General features: G+C 43.4%; 1 protein-coding gene across 3 annotated transcripts in view; it reads left to right on the top strand.

Annotated features, from left to right (window-relative positions):
* Positions 1 to 6,490: 6,490 nt before the first annotated feature.
* Positions 6,491 to 16,598, top strand: part of EMP2 (epithelial membrane protein 2) — a 93,442-nt gene continuing 83,334 nt past the window's right edge. Inside the window, exon 1 of one of the 3 annotated variants that reach the window (XM_073542836.1) lies at positions 6,491 to 6,647. The gene's annotated coding sequence lies outside the window, so the exon portion shown is untranslated. The remainder of the gene's footprint in view (positions 6,648 to 16,598) is intronic. The other 2 variants (XM_073542837.1, XM_073542838.1) reach the window with 2 other exon arrangements.

The raw sequence follows: 16,598 nt of genomic DNA, 5'->3' as shown, positions 1-16,598 counted from the left end.
TGTGAAAAATGTCACTAGAGGATAACGGAGATTTTGAATTTCTGCACACACTTGTGGACACTGGACACTTTTGGATTGTGTGAGGCCCACTGAATATCACAGCACTATGTCACAGGCTCGATGTCGCAGGTGTGAAAAATGTCACTAGAGGATAACGGAGATTTTGAATTTCTGCACACACTTGTGGACACTGGACACTTTTGGATTGTGTGAGGCCCACTGAATATCACAGCACTATGTCACAGGCTCGATGTCGCAGGTGTGAAAAATGTCACTAGAGGATAACGGAGATTTTGAATTTCTGCACACACTTGTGAACACTGGACACTTTTGGATTGTGTGAGGCCCACTGAATATCACAGCGCTATGTCACAGGCTCGATGTCACAGGTGTGAAAAATGTCACTAGAGGATAACGGAGATTTTGAATTTCTGCACACACTTGTGGACACTGGACACTTTTGGATTGTGTGAGGCCCACTGAATATCACAGCGCTATGTCACAGGCTCGATGTCGCAGGTGTGAAAAATGTCACTAGAGGATAACGGAGATTTTGAATTTCTGCACACACTTGTGGACACTGGACACTTTTGGATTGTGTGAGGCCCACTGAATATCACAGCGCTATGTCACAGGCTCGATGTCGCAGGTGTGAAAAATGTCACTAGAGGATAACGGAGATTTTGAATTTCTGCACACACTTGTGGACACTGGACACTTTTGGATTGTGTGAGGCCCACTGAATATCACAGCGCTATGTCTCAGGTTCGATGTCGCAGGTGTGAAAAATGTCACTAGAGGATAACGGAGATTTTGAATTTCTGCACACACTTGTGGACACTGGACACTTTTGGATTGTGTGAGGCCCACTGAATATCACAGCACTATGTCACAGGCTCGATGTCGCAGGTGTGAAAAATGTCACTAGAGGATAACGGAGATTTTGAATTTCTGCACACACTTGTGAACACTGGACACTTTTGGATTGTGTGAGGCCCACTGAATATCACAGCGCTATGTCACAGGCTCGATGTCACAGGTGTGAAAAATGTCACTAGAGGATAACGGAGATTTTGAATTTCTGCACACACTTGTGGACACTGGACACTTTTGGATTGTGTGAGGCCCACTGAATATCACAGCGCTATGTCACAGGCTCGATGTCGCAGGTATGAAAAATGTCACTAGAGGATAACGGAGATTTTGAATTTCTGCACACACTTGTGAACACTGGACACTTTTGGATTGTGTGAGGCCCACTGAATATCACAGCGCTATGTCACAGGCTCGATGTCACAGGTGTGAAAAATGTCACTAGAGGATAATGGAGATTTTGAATTTCTGCACACACTTGTGGACACTGGACACTTTTGGATTGTGTGAGGCCCACTGAATATCACAGCGCTATGTCACAGGCTCGATGTCGCAGGTGTGAAAAATGTCACTAGAGGATAACAGAGATTTTGAATTTCTGCACACACTTGTGGACACTGGACACTTTTGGATTGTGTGAGGCCCACTGAATATCACAGCGCTATGTCACAGGCTCGATGTCGCAGGTGTGAAAAATGTCACTAAGGGATAACGGAGATTTTGAATTTCTGCACACACTTGTGGACACTGGACACTTTTGGATTGTGTGAGGCCCACTGAATATCACAGCGCTATGTCACAGGCTCGATGTCGCAGGTGTGAAAAATGTCACTAGAGGATAACGGAGATTTTGAATTTCTGCACACACTTGTGGACACTGGACACTTTTGGATTGTGTGAGGCCCACTGAATATCACAGCGCTATGTCACAGGCTCGATGTCGCAGGTGTGAAAAATGTCACTAGAGGGTAACGGAGATTTTGAATTTCTGCACACACTTGTGGACACTGGACACTTTTGGATTGTGTGAGGCCCACTGAATATCACAGCGCTATGTCACAGGCTTGATGTCGCAGGTGTGAAAAATGTGACTAGAGGATAACGGAGGTTTTGAATTTCAGCACACACTTGTGGACACTGGACACTTTTGGATTGTGTGAGGCCCACTGATTATCACAGCGCTATGTCACAGGCTTGATGTCGCAGGTGTGAAAAATGTGACTAGAGGATAACGGAGATTTTGAATTTCAGCACACACTTGTGGACACTGGACACTTTTGGATTGTGTGAGGCCCAGTGAATATCACAGTGCTATGTCACAGGCAGAAATTGGCTAGTGTATGACAAACTACAAGGTGTATATAGAATTGGGCAGAATAGGAATCTCCCTAGAGTGTAGGTCTGTAAGAACGGAACAAGTCCTCGACTTATCCTTACAGAGCGACACACAGATAGCTTCACTGTGGCCGTGATAACAGCAGTTACATGGTACTGAGAGAGGAGCTTGCACGTACACGGCTGTCCGGTAAACGTTAAATTGTCAAGCTCCGTGTTTTTTAAGTATACGGACTGACACACGCTTTCTCTCTATAGTTTTGAATGTGATCAAACAGCAAATATATTTAACTGTTTGAAAACTAGACAAAACTAGAAGGTGCAGGTCTGTAAGAACGGAACATGTCCTCGACTTATCCTTACAGAGCGACACACAGATAGCTTCACTGTGGCCGTGATAACAGCCGTTACACGGTACTGAGAGAGAAGCGTGCACGTACACGGCTGTCCGGTGTACGTAAAATTGTCAAGCTTCGTGTTTTTTTAAGTATACGGACTGACACACGCTGTCTCTCTATAGTTTTGAATGTGATCAAACAGCAAATATATTTAACTGTTTGAAAACTAGACAAAACTAGAAGGTGCAGGTCTGTAAGAACGGAACATGTCCTCGACTTATCCTTACAGAGCGACACACAGATAGCTTCACTGTGGCCGTGATAACAGCCGTTACACGGTACTGAGAGATGAGCGTGCATGTACACGGCTGTCCGGTGTATGTAAAATTGTCAAGCTCCGTGTTTTTTAAGTATACGGACTGACACACGCTGTCTCTCTATAGTTTTGAATGTGATCAAACAGCAAATATATTTAACTGTTTGAAAGCTAGACAAAACAAGAAGTTGCAGGTCTGTAAGAACGGAACATGTCCTCAACTTATCCTTACAGAGTGACACACAGATAGCTTCACTGTGGCTGTGATAACAGCCGTTACACGGTACTGTGTGAGGAGTGTGCACCGCTGTATGGTGTGAAAAAATGCAGGCTCAGTATCTCACCAGGACAAAAAAAAAAAAATTTGGATTGCTTTTAAAAAAGCAGTTTGCAGAGCAGTGGGTAAACAGCAATGCAGCCATCAGGAAGCCTTAGAAGGCAGCCTAACAACTAACACCGCTGATCCAGCAAAATATAGCCTCCACTTGCACTGCACACACAGTGACTGGTGTGTTGTACAGGCAAAATCTCTAGCAGCAGAAGCAGTTTTTGGTGTCTTCTTCCCTGCCTAACGCTCTCCCTACAAAATCATCATCAGCAGCAGCTCTCCCTATTCTGAGATCAGCATGAGTTACATGGCGGTCGGCGTGCACGCCCTTTTATACCCCCTGTGACGCCCACCAAAGCAAGTCAATCACTTGCATGCCCTTCTGAAAGATGGTGGTGACCCCTGCCTATGTCATCACGTTGCCCACAGTGTCCGTGGATCCTGATTGACTGAAAAAGAGCGCAAAACAAACTTTTGAAGCGCGACTTTGGCGCTTAAGTCGCCGACCTCATGGCCGACCTCATCCTAGGGTCGGGTTATGTTTCATGAAACCCGACTTTGCCAAAAGTCGGTGACTTTTGAAATTTTTCGACCCGTTTCACTCAACTCTAGTGCTTATAGTCCCCCACACACAGTATGGTGGCCCTACTCAGTATGATGGCTCCCACAAACCAACCAACAAACCAACATTCAGTATGATTGCCTCACACAATAGAATTAAAAATTGGATAGCACACGTCCAATTTTACGCATGTCTGCATGTGACCTAAGGGCTCATTTAGAAATCCACGCAAATCAGACCGATCATGGACTGCAATGCAAGGACTGGTCGTGGCTGTCCCGGCCTAAGCGTGACAGCTTCATAGAAAAATATGAAACTGTCATGCTCTGGTCATGAGATTTTTGGACAGTCCATACATTGCAGTCCATGATTGGTCCGATTTGCATGGACTTCTGAATGAGCCCTCAGGGCTCCTGCATGCGAGCAAATAAATCGGACGTGTGCTACCCTAATTTTAATCGGACAGTACGCTGACCCAGGTAATTCAAAAGTGCTTTTCAGATTTTTTGGAACCTCATCCATTCAAGTCTAAGGGGATGTAAAAAAAAATACTGGTCCGACACAGAATATCAGTGTTGCTTATGATTTTCACAGATACAGTTGTGGCCAAAAGTATTGACACCCCTGCAATTCTGTCAGATAATACTCAGTTTCTTCCTGAAAATGATTGCAAACACAAATTCTTTGGAATTATTATCTTCATTTAATTTGTCTTAAATGAAAAAACACAAAAAGAATTGTCCTAAAGCCAAATTGAATATAATTCCACACCAAACATAAAAAAGAGGGTGGACAAAAGTATTGGCACTGTTCGAAAAATCATGTGATGCTTCTCTAATTTGTGTAATTATCAGCACCTGTAACTTACTTGTGGCACCTAACAGGTGTTGGCAATAAGTAAATCACACTTGCAGCCAGTTGACATGGATTAAAGTTGACTCAACCTCTGTCCTGTGTCCTTGTGTGTACCACATTGAGCATGGAGAAAAGAAAGAAGACCAAAGAACTGTCTGAGGACTTGAGAAACCAAATTGTGAGGAAGCATGAGCAATCTCAAGGCTACAAGTCCATCTCCAAAGACCTGAATGTTCCTGTGTCTACCGTGCGCAGTGTCATCAAGAAGTTTAAAGCCCATGGCACTGTGGCTAACCTCCCTAGATGTGGACGGAAAAGAAAAATTGACAAGAGATTTCAACGCAAGATTGTGCGGATGTTGGATAAAGAACCTCGACTAACATCCAAACAAGTTCAAGCTGCCCTGCAGTCCGAGGGTACAACAGTGTCAACACGTACTATCTGTCAGCGTCTGAATGAAAAGGGACTGTATGGTAGGAGACCCAGGAAGACCCCACTTCTTGCCCCAAGACATAAAAAAGCCAGGCTGGAGTTTGCCAAAACTTACCTGAAAAAGCCTAAAACGTTTTGGAAGAATGTTCTCTGGTCAGATGAGACAAAAGTAGAGCTTTTTGGGCAAAGGCATCAACATAGAGTGTACAGGAGAAAAAAAGAGGCATTCAAAGAAAAGAACACGGTCCCTACAGTCAAACATGGCGGAGGTTCCCTGATGTTTTGGGGTTGCTTTGCTGCCTCTGGCACAGGACTGCTTGACCGTGTGCATAGCATTTTGAAGTCTGAAGACTACCAACAAATTTTGCAGCATAATGTAGGGCCCAGTGTGAGAAAGCTGGGTCTCCCTCAGAGGTCATAGGTTTTCCAGCAGGACAATGACCCAAAACACACTTCAAAAAGCACTAGAAAATGGTTTGAGAGAAAGCACTGGAGACTTCTAAGGTGGCCAGGAATGAGTCCAGACCTGAATCCCATAGAACTCCTGTGGAGAGATCTAAAAATGGCTGTTTGGAGAAGGCACCCTTCAAATATCAGGGACCTGCAGCAGTTTGCCAAAGAAGAATGGTCTAAAATTCCAGCAGAGCATTGTAAGAAACTCATTGATGGTTACCGGAAGCGGTTGGTCGCAGTTATTTTGGCTAAAGGTTGTGCAACCAAGTATTAGGCTGAGGGTGCCAATACTTTTGTCTGGCCCATTTTTGGAGTTTTGTGTGAAATGATCAATGGTTTGCTTTTTGCTTCATTCTCTTTTGTGTTTTTTCATTTAAGACAAATTAAATGAAGATAATAATACCAAAGAATTTGTGTTTGCAATCATTTTCAGGAAGAAACTAAGTATTATCTGACAGAATTGCAGGGGTGTCAATACTTTTGGCCACAACTGTACATATCTATTTTCCAAACCCTTGTCTGCAGCAGATAGCTGCATATGATACAAAGATGTTTCTTGAGGGAGTTTATTCTTTGGAGAAACATTTGCAAAATTTACAGTTGATATTCCATCCTGAAAGCACAAACTGCCTCTCTATCTACTACGTGGCGCGGATTTTCTCCATAAACGTTCAGTATCTCTGTAGGTGGCAGCGAAAGAACGAAAACAAATACTTGAGCCTCCTGACCGGAGACTGGATATGTGTGTATGTTTTTCTCTCCATCTGTTTTGCTTTGCTAGGGTGGAGTCAATAGGATACATAGTGATCCTACTAGTTTATCGTTGAAAGATTGGTCTGGGTGCATTTTTTGAATTTGAACTCCGCTACAGGGTGGGTAAAGATCTTCTTGCAAGGTTTTTTTTTTTATGTGTAGCTTGGTTTTTATAGACAGAGTGGATTCTATATTTCTTTTTTTTTCTCCTCCACACCCATCTTACGTGTGATCTCATAATCCAGGCATAGGAGAGAAGGGGAGGGAACTGGTGTGGTGTGAGGGAGAGGTTCAAAACAAGTTCCAGATTCATACAAACTAGCAGCTGTACTCTACATCTAGAGTCGCCTGCGCTGCAAAATCTGCAAGGACTTATCTCCTGGAAAGCTCCTAAAAGGACAGGTGAGTAAAACTCCATTTTAGCAAAGAAAGCAGCAGCAAAAGCCGTTTATGTAGAGAATAAAATCTGAGTGAACATCTGCTTGTTTTCTCCTGGTAGAATGTTTACTTAGGCTGTAAGGAAAGTTGCAGAACAAGATTACCATGGAGACCTTTCTTATTCTTGTCACATTGTCCTACGCGCGCGTTACATTGTGCCTTGTTTTACTTTTATAGGTATTGTGTTACATAGTTTGGAAAAAAAGACACATTAAAATATTGTAGTGCAAGTTTAAAGTTGGTTGCAAGTAACTGATTCTATAGGGTTAGTAAACAAAAATATACTATTCTGTGTAAGGTATGAGATGCAGGCAGAGTTCGGTAAAGTAAGCAGCACATGTTAAGCTCTGGGGGTCTTTTTTTTGTGTCTTTCCGCCCATGCACTTTTATTGATCACCTTTAGTAGTTGACTGTTGTTGAAGCACACTTAATGATCTATCTCCTCCGATGCCTCAGGGGCTCAGGGCGGGGGCGAGTGCCTAATGAGGAATGCGCCCCAGGATAGACATGGTCACTTCATTTTACAAACTGAAGTCAAATCCTTTTAACTCTTCAAGGCGCGAGCTTAAAAGCGACACGTCGGGAGCAGTTAGACGCCGCGGACAACACTTGAAAGAGAAAAATCAATCGTTTTCATATCTAACGTTTATTTTTTAAAAACGTCCCAAGCTCCCTCCATCTCTGTCATATAGGTGTGGCCGTTCTCTCTCACTTTTTTTCCCCCTTTTTTATTTTAAATTGAGGAAAATGTTCCACCTAGTGGTGTAATGTTTTACCCATTAGTTACCAAATATTGGAAACTAAGCAAAATACAGGGTAAAGTTAAAGAGACAAAAATCTAAAATTCTGCTCAGACCCATGGAATGTTAAGGTGTAGAATTATTGTATTATTTAGAGAAACTGAAATGAGTGCCTACCCTGTTTCCCTTAAACTAGGGCTATGCTTATACTTTTAGTGGCACTTCAAATATTAAAAAAAATTGCAGTGATATCCTAATGCACTAAGTAGCTTGGAAATCTCTTCAAGATCACGGCAATAGTTATTGATTTTTTTTAATCTACATTTGTAATTTAAAAACAAGATAGTACGTTTATCTTTTAAGAAGTATAATAAAAATTGCTTCAAAACCTCTTGCCATTTGCTCATAAATCCCTAGTTAGATTCTGGATATTTTGCTGCGAAAAGTCTTGTTGCAGCCCTAGGCTTTGTTCTACAGTATACCTGTGATTTCCATGCATGGTTCTCTACAACCGTGGGTTTTCTTAAAACCTGGTCAAGGTTTTCCCCATAAGAAAGCAGTAACCGCAGCAGTCCCATGTAAACAAGAGATGGAAAATTCAGCCTGTTTGTGGATGCTTGCTGTGGGCATGGACATGTATGATTTACCAAGAGGTTCTACACTGGCACATGTTTTCTATATTGCTAAGGTATACATACAAGCAGGGCCGGACTGGCCATCTGGCAATTCTGGCAAATGCCAAAAGGGCCTGTCTAGTCGTGGGCCACCTTGTCTGCTATGTGGTTAACAGAATCGGTGTTCTCAAGACACCCATACTGTTAAGAGTTGTGACAGAGCACAAATTCGTCACTTACCCCAGCATCTTGCTTTCCTCCATCCAGGGTAATATTAGTAATATTTCCCATCTGGTGCCCAAGGACGGGAACAACATGGGCCTATGTGAATTCAAATGCCAGGGCTGAATTTCATCCCCAGTCCGTACCTGCATACAAGGACATATTTCAAACCTGTGTGTTGAGTGTATGTCCCAAATGTGATGTGAGAACCTATTCAATCTACTTTCTTTTAATAAATGGCAAAATGTACCTGAGTGAACATTGATCAAAAGAGTAATTATAGCTTTACTGCAAAGTTTCCAAATGGACATTTCCTACTGGTCATGGTCATGCAAACCTTGGAGCCAGGAAGCAATTTGTGCTCTCATTGTAAGAATTCCTTTTTTTGAGCAAAACTTGTGAGCAGGTTTAAGCACATAAGTAACACGACTCCTCGGATTTGCAGGCTAAAGATTTGTTGATTCGGTGCAAGAGATTGAAAGGATCTTTGATAATGTGAGACACGTCCTAGTGACCTGACACCTTCTGGCCCTATCCATGTCTTATGTAATAAATATATTAAGACAGTTGTTTATCAGGTAATAAATACACTAAACACTTGTTTCTTCCAGTTGAACAAGGTTGATTGAAGTCAGACATTTCCCAACACACTGGTTGTGTTGGGTAGATGTTTGCTAGGTTTACCTGTACAGACAAGTTTGGAAATACGTGGAGGTGGCGGAGAGCTTTGCCATTCTCTTGTATATTCATTGCGTGAATGCATCTGCTCGACATGACGCATCATGTTTCCGACTCATGACTGTCCGGCTAAATGACTCCGTAAACTGTAGCTGTTTGTTAGGGATTTGGGCTTTGTCGAGGAGAACTGTGACACCACAATTAAGTATATGGAGAACTATTATATATTGTACATGACTAAATACAACAATGCTAAGGTACAGCAACAGCTCATTGAGATTGCAGAGGTTGTGTTATCACAAACCCCTTTCATAAAATATCTGCTGCAGCGATCAGTTGATGGCTGCAGGTTCGGTTACTATCAGTATCTGTTTTCCACCTGCTGCATTCAACCCGATGGTGTCCAAGTCATATACAAGCAGATTTAGTTTACCAAGTAACATCTGCTGCTTGTTAGTGGCACCCTGCTCTGCCTAAAAGAGGTACGTCCAGTTGGAAGCTCCCCATTCCTACCCCCAATGATGCCCATATACTTTTAGTCTGGACCAAAGGAAAGGGTTTGTTAAGAAAAGACAGTCTGTACCCGATTTATATAGTGGAGTTGGTAGTTTTCCTCGGGGGCAGTGGTTTTATGATTAGCACTTCTTCCATGGGTGTATGTCCTATAGATGCAGTGTACAGTCATGGCCAAAAGTTTTGAGACTGACACAAATATTAGTTTTTACAAAGTCTACTGCTTCATTTTTTCTAATGGCAATTTGCATATACTCCAGAATGTTATAAAGAGTGATCAGCTTAACAGCAATTACTTGCAAAGTCAATATTTGCCTAGAAAATTAACTTTATCCCCCAAAACACATTTCAACATCATTGCAGTCCTGCCTTAAAAGGACCAGCTAACATCGTTTTAGTGATTGCTCCATTAACACAGGTGTGGGTGTTGATGAGGACAGGGCTGGAGATCAATCTGTCATTAAGTAAGAATGACACCACTGGACACTTAAAAAGGAGGCGGGTGCTTGGCATCATTGTTTCTCTTCTGTTAACCATGGTTATCTCTAAAGAAACATGTGCAGTCATCATTGCACTGCACAAAAATGGCCTAACATGGAAGAGTATCGCAGCTAGAAAGATTGCACCTCAGTCAAGAATCTATCGCATCATCAAGAACTTCAAGGAGAGAGGTTCCCTTGTTGCCAAAAAGGCTCCAGGGCGCCCAAGAAAGACCAGCAAGCGCCAGGACCGTCTCTTAAAAGTGTTTCAGCTGCGGGATCGGGCTACCAGCAGTGCAGAGCTTGCTCAGGAATGGCAGCAGGCAGGTGTGAGTGCATCTGCACGCACTGTGAGGCGGAGACTCTTGGAGCAAGGCCTGGTCTCAAGGAGGGCAGCAAAGAAGCCACTTCTCTCCAGAAAAAACATCATGGACAGACTGATATTCTGCAAGAAGTACAGGGAGTGGACTGCTGAAGACTGGGGTAAAGTCATTTTCTCTGATGAATCCCCTTTTCAATTGTTTGGGACATCTGGAAAACGGCTTATTTGGAGAAGACCAGGTGAGCGCTACCACCAGTCTTGTCTCATGCCAACTGTCAAGCATCCTGAAACCATTCATGTGTGGGGTGGCTTCTCAGCCAAGGGAATGGGCTCTCTCTCAGTCTTGCCTAAAAACACAGCCATGAATAAAGAATGGTACCAGAATGTCCTCCAAGAGCAACTTCTCCCAACCGTCCAAGAGCAGTTTGGCGATCAACAATGTCTTTTTCAACATATGGAGCACCTTGCCATAAAGCAAAGGTGATAACTAAATGGCTCAGGGAACAAAACAGAGAGATTGTGGGACCATGGCCTGGAAACTCCCCAGATCTTAATCCCATTGAGAACTTGTGGTCAATCATCAAGAGACGGGTGGACAAACAAAAACCTTCAAATTCAGACAAAATAAAAGCATTGATTTTGCAAGAATGGACTGCTATCAGTCAGGATTTGATCCAGAAGTTGATTGAGAGCATGCCAGGAAGAATTGCTGAGGTCCTGAAGAAGAAGGGTCAACACTGCAAATATTGACTTGCTGCATTAACTCATTCTAACTGTCAATATAACCTTTTGTTACTCATAATATGATTGCAATTATATTTCTGCATGTGATAAAAACATCTGACAAACACACACAAAAACCAGAGGGCAGCAGATCATGTGAAAATATAATATTTGTGTCATTCTCAAAACTTTTGGCCATGACTGCAGACAGCTATGAGACTATCAAAAAAGGAGGACTAACAGTGGACATATCTGTCTTTCCCATGAGCTCATTCCCAATTTGTGCGCCAACAGCATGGCGTTTGTATAGTGCCTCTGTGCCATATTATCTCTGTATATTTTTCTATAACCAAGTCACAATATCCTTTACTTTAGCTCCAATGTATAACTGTAGATCTATAGTAAAAAAGAATGCTCCACTAAGGTAGAATAAATTATCTGAACAAAGCTGAATAACATGTGCATGGATATATTAGGTAATTATGCACCAGGCATAACACATTCAAACCTGATTTCTGCATCTATAACTATAAACTATTGCTTTAAAGGGAATCCATCAGCATATTTTTGCTATGCAATCCGACAGCAGCGTGTGGTAGGGGCAGAGACCCTGATTCCAGCGATGTATCACTTAGTTAACTGGGTGCAGCAGTTTTGATAGAGTCACAGTTTTTCTACTGCAGGTCTAGAATAGCTGCCCACACCACAACTGTCTGTGTTCATTGTACAGTGAGAGAGAGCTGCTAATTAGCGCTGAGGGTGGGGTCGGACCACGAGGAAGCTAGTCATGTAGTGAGAATCTCCTGCTGATAAAGCTCTGATTGTATTGAAACAGCAAAACACAGCCCAGTAAGTGACACATTGCTGGATTTTACATTTCTGATCTTACGTTATGGTTCTCTTAGATTACATAGCAAAGGTAATCTTTCAGCAGGATTTCACTGCTTAAACTATTTGAATATGCTTGTAGCTCTTTTAAAGACAAGTCCAACAATACCTTTACATGGCCAATCCTTTCCTCTGTTACTGAGAAATCAGTCTTTTAATTGACCTGCAGATTAGGCTAAAAGGCTATGGTAGATCAGAAGCCTCAGTCACTCCAGCTCTATTCCCTGCCCAGTGCAGCCTCCTCCTACTTGTCTTACAGCCTCTATGATGTGAGATTTCAAACAGAGGAGTTGTCAGTGAAGCAAAAGGAGGCGGCGCTGGGCAGGGAATAGAACCGGAGTGACTGAGGCTTCTGATCTTACCATAGCTCTTTAGCCTAATTTGTATATCAATTCAAATGCTGATTTCTCAGTAATGGAGGAACGGACGGGCCATGTAAAGGTATTGCTGGACTTGTCTTTGAAAGCTACATGCAGTTTGGCGGTGAAATTCTACTGACAAATTCTCTTTAAAATGGGTGAATGGTGCGCTGCTTGACTATCTCTAAAATCCATATTTGTGTATAGATGGTATGGAGAAAATCATCGGACACTGCTTCAGGGTCAGACTGGCCCACCAGAGTACATGATCTGCTTAGATGGATGGTGGGCCAGCAGAAACATTTTGCTTTGTGGGCTCAATGAAGCCCTCTGTGATGCTTCCCAATATTCAGTCCAGAGTAGTGCACATATACTGTATATAGTAATAATAACTAATACAGAAAGTGAGCGGACATTGTGGAAACATCATCTTTGTTTTCACTCTGGTCATCTAACCAAGTGAGGTCTACTTACAGTTCTTAAATTTCCAAGGTCAAAGTTCATCGGAATAGAAATTGGTTCCCTGTTGATGCCACCAGGTATTAGTAGAAAAGTACTTGACTGGGTGGCACTTAATTGATCTATTAACTCTTGAAAGTAACAGGAGAAAGTATCTGTAATTGCTCATGGCTTCTACAGAGCGGCTTTAATACTTTTAATCAGATTAGCCGCAATTTTGTTAGGATTTATACCGGTTGTTTAAATCAGTTTTGGTGATATTCTTAGTAATATGCGTATATCTGGTCAGTCAGCTAACGCCCTGACAACCCTGCTTTGGGGCTTATCCACATGGGTGTGTTACAACTCTGTACAGGCTCCTTATTGTATGGCGTGTCATTATGGAGGCCATAGAAGTCTATGTGACCATGATGTACCTCCATATTTTTTTTAATTTATACTCAATATAAGTGCCATAAATGACACAAAGATGGATTCTAGTAGTGAGTCTATCAATATTATTGTGCCATACTCAGGTACAATATAGAGGCACAGAGTGCTTAAAGGGAATCTGTCACCCTTTTTTTGTCCTATCAGCTGCCGGCATTGACATCAGGGGCTTATCTACAGCATTCTGTAATGCTGTAGATAAGCCCCCGATGTAACCTGAAAGATAAGAAAAACATGTTAGATTATACTCACCGGAGGGGGTGGTCCGGTCCGATGGGTGTCGCAGTCCGGTCCGGTGCCTCCCATCTATATACGATGCCGTCCTCTTCTTCCCTTCCTGTCGTGGCTCCTGTGCAGGCGCACTGCTCTGCCCTGTTGAGGGCAGGGCAGAATATTGCAGTGCACAGGCGCCAGACCTCTCCCGATGCCTGCGCACTGCAGGACTCTGCTCTGCCCTCAACAGGGCAGAGCAGTGCGCCTGCACAGGAGCCACGACAGGAAGGAAAAAAAAGGACAGCATCGTATATAGATGGGAGGCGCCGGACCGGACTGCGACACCCATCGGACCGGACCGCCCCCTCTGGTGAATAATTATAGATTACTAACTTGTTTTTCTTATCTTTCAGGTTACACCGGGGGCTTATCTACAGCATTACAGAATGCTGTAGATAAGCCCCTGATGTCAATGCCGGCAGCTGATAGGCCAAAAAAAGGGTGACAGATTCCTTTTAAGAATCTGTAAAGGCTGCATGGTCCCTTAAGGCTCCTATACAGTACACATTGGATTCAAGTTGTCCGAATTCACCGATACGGGATCAGCCTATTATCTAATGTTTATGTAGGTCTCCAAACTCTCCCCAACAGATTTTGTCAGTGGAGTTAAAAGAGATTTTCCACTTTAAATGTTCTGCCCTCTATTGGCCTCTGCAAAGTAAAAATAATAAAATCAGATGGTTCTCACCCTCCCTGGGTCCAGCACTGACTCTTTGCTACTGGTCCTGTCTATGTCTATTGGCATCACAATGACAGTGCACAGATGCAGCCAATCAATAACCTCTGCTGATGTAGACAATACGAGTCTCTAAGCTCAGTGATTGACTGCAGTGGTGTTGTGTGTTGTTATCATATCAGTCCCACTGAAACAGCTGCGGAGAGCTAGTGCTGGACCCAGGAAGGCAAATAAATTTGAAAAACCTGTTGGCAAAATCAAGTTATTAAGTATTTTGAATGCAAGCGTCGTATCTTTTTGTTTTCTTGGCAGAAGAGCCATTGCCTGGCCTGTCTGGCAGACAGCTTTTACTCTCTCCCCATTGAAAACACATAAATGCTTGTACCAGCCCTGTGTTTATGTGTATGGGGGATTTGGATGAGATAGCAGACGGCCGAGATCTATCTAAGGTATATTGCACTCTTCGGCCAGGGTCACATGAACGTATAGTCTCTCCTGAGAAAGAATCGGGCTGATTATTGCTAATCACACTCTGATCAAAGTCTAATCAGAGTGTGATCATACTGTGATCCGATTCTCTCGGATGAGGGGTAGATGGAGAAAAAATGTCTCCATCTTCTCCATTCTGTCAGTCCGTGGAAATCGGGCTGCACTCACATGTTATCCAAGTGCAGTACGATGGTTTCCATAGACTCATTGACTTGCATGGCTAAATGCTATCCGAAAATGGGATCAAACTCGGGCATGCTGCAATTTAATTTTTTTTTAGTATAATTAACAGCAAAGCAACAAAAAAGGAATTAGAATTCCTCTAAAAATTCAAGAATTAACACAGCAAAAATGGGCAACAATATTTACCTGCCCAGTAGTGCTCGTTACTCAAGATTTCCGAGCATGTTCGGGTGTTCTCCGAGTAGTTTTGGCGTGCTCGGAGATTTACTTTGTGTCGCCGCAGCTGCATGATTTCCAGCTGCTAGACAGGCTGAATACATGTGGGAATTGCCTAACAAACAGGCAATCCCCACGTTTTCAGGCTGTCTAGCAGCCACAAATAATGCAGCTGCAGCATCACAAAATAAATCTCTGAGCAAGTGGAGTGCCCCGCAGGGCCTTAGGTTACTCGGTACCGGGACCGTTAACTTCAGCGGGGGATGTCACGGTGGCGTTGACGCGGTCCGTGGCTCTGGGCGTCCAGTAATAAAATTGAGGAAAAATCAAGTAGGCAAAAGAACACGGCACTCCAGAGAAAAAGGAAGGTTGTTCGGTGCTCAAGTAAGGTTTCCAACCCATAAATATGTACAAAAATACTTGGCACTCAAAAATGAAGAAGCCGTATATTCTTTATTTAGCATCCAGACAGAAATAAACTCATATCGTAGGAATGTTTTCGGTCCAACAACGGACCTTCATCAGAAAGGTTTTTTTTTGTTTCTTTTGGTAGAAAACTGCAAAAGATACAGATAGGGTAATAGATATCCTTAGGTGGTAGCAAAGTCTATGCTGCTGGTATTATATAGAGCCTGGAGCACGAGTCTATCTGGTTGGAGTTGGATTAATGTGACTGGATAAAGCAGGGCTACAGGAATGGGTTAACAGCGCTAGGGGTGCAGGCTCTGCAAACAGTTACAGCGCTTAGTGCCCGCATGAGGAATCCAGGGTGCCACGGATAGACTTTGCTACATTTTTGAGTGCCAAGTATTTTTGTACATAAAATTGAGGAAAGTTGTGTGATGTTTTTAAGTGTGACGCCACCCGTGGTGTTCGGCAATGAGTGGCCGACGCTGAGGTTTTGGTCCTCTGGGGCTGATGGTGACGCAGCAAACAATGTTTCAGCTCCCCACGGGTAGAGCGGGGGCCCCAGGGCAAATATATTTGATTAATTGTTCAGATGGCAGTGAACGTTGGGGTGCAGAGAAATAAGAAAAGGACACAGAGAGGTGCAGTTTTCTTTACCTTTTACTTGCAAGTGGTTGCAATCCGGGGTACCACATACAGGTGATGGATTGAGTCCGACTCGCCTGGAGGCATTCAGAGGATCCACCCTGCCAGGTGGGGGTTTGGGACCTTCCTTCTGTGCTTTGTTTTTGGGTCCCTGCTGTTTGTAACTAAGCTGCGACCCTCTCTTGCATGATGGTTTCTAACCTGTATGGCTGACACCGTGAGCCTATATCACGGGTACTGTCCTTTTCACCATCAGCCCCAGGCTCTTGATCTGCTGCCGTGCCTTTAGGTGTTCAATGTCACCCAGGAACTTGCAGTCCCCTGTACTTCCAGATTCGGCGATCAGGGCATGCAGCTCCTGTTCAGCCTAGGACTCTGGCGTCCTCTTTTTATCTCAGCGCTTCACTCTGGGGTCAGCTATATGCAATTTCAGCTTCCCCAGAGCCTCTTGTCTCTGCTCCTGTCCTTTCCCTCTTCACAGATCAGCTCCCCATCACCAACTGACTAACTGTCAGCTGCTCTCGTTTCCATGACAACTCCCTGTTTGCTCTCTCAGCTGACTACTTACTGACTCAAAAACCCCATCTGCTGGCCAGAAT

Source organism: Dendrobates tinctorius, unplaced genomic scaffold (genome assembly GCF_039654945.1).
Source record: "Dendrobates tinctorius isolate UK_male_01 unplaced genomic scaffold, ASM3965494v1 ptg000129l, whole genome shotgun sequence".
NCBI classification, from domain to species: Eukaryota; Metazoa; Chordata; class Amphibia; order Anura; family Dendrobatidae; genus Dendrobates; species Dendrobates tinctorius.
This window is presented reverse-complemented; position numbering and strand designations above follow the sequence as displayed.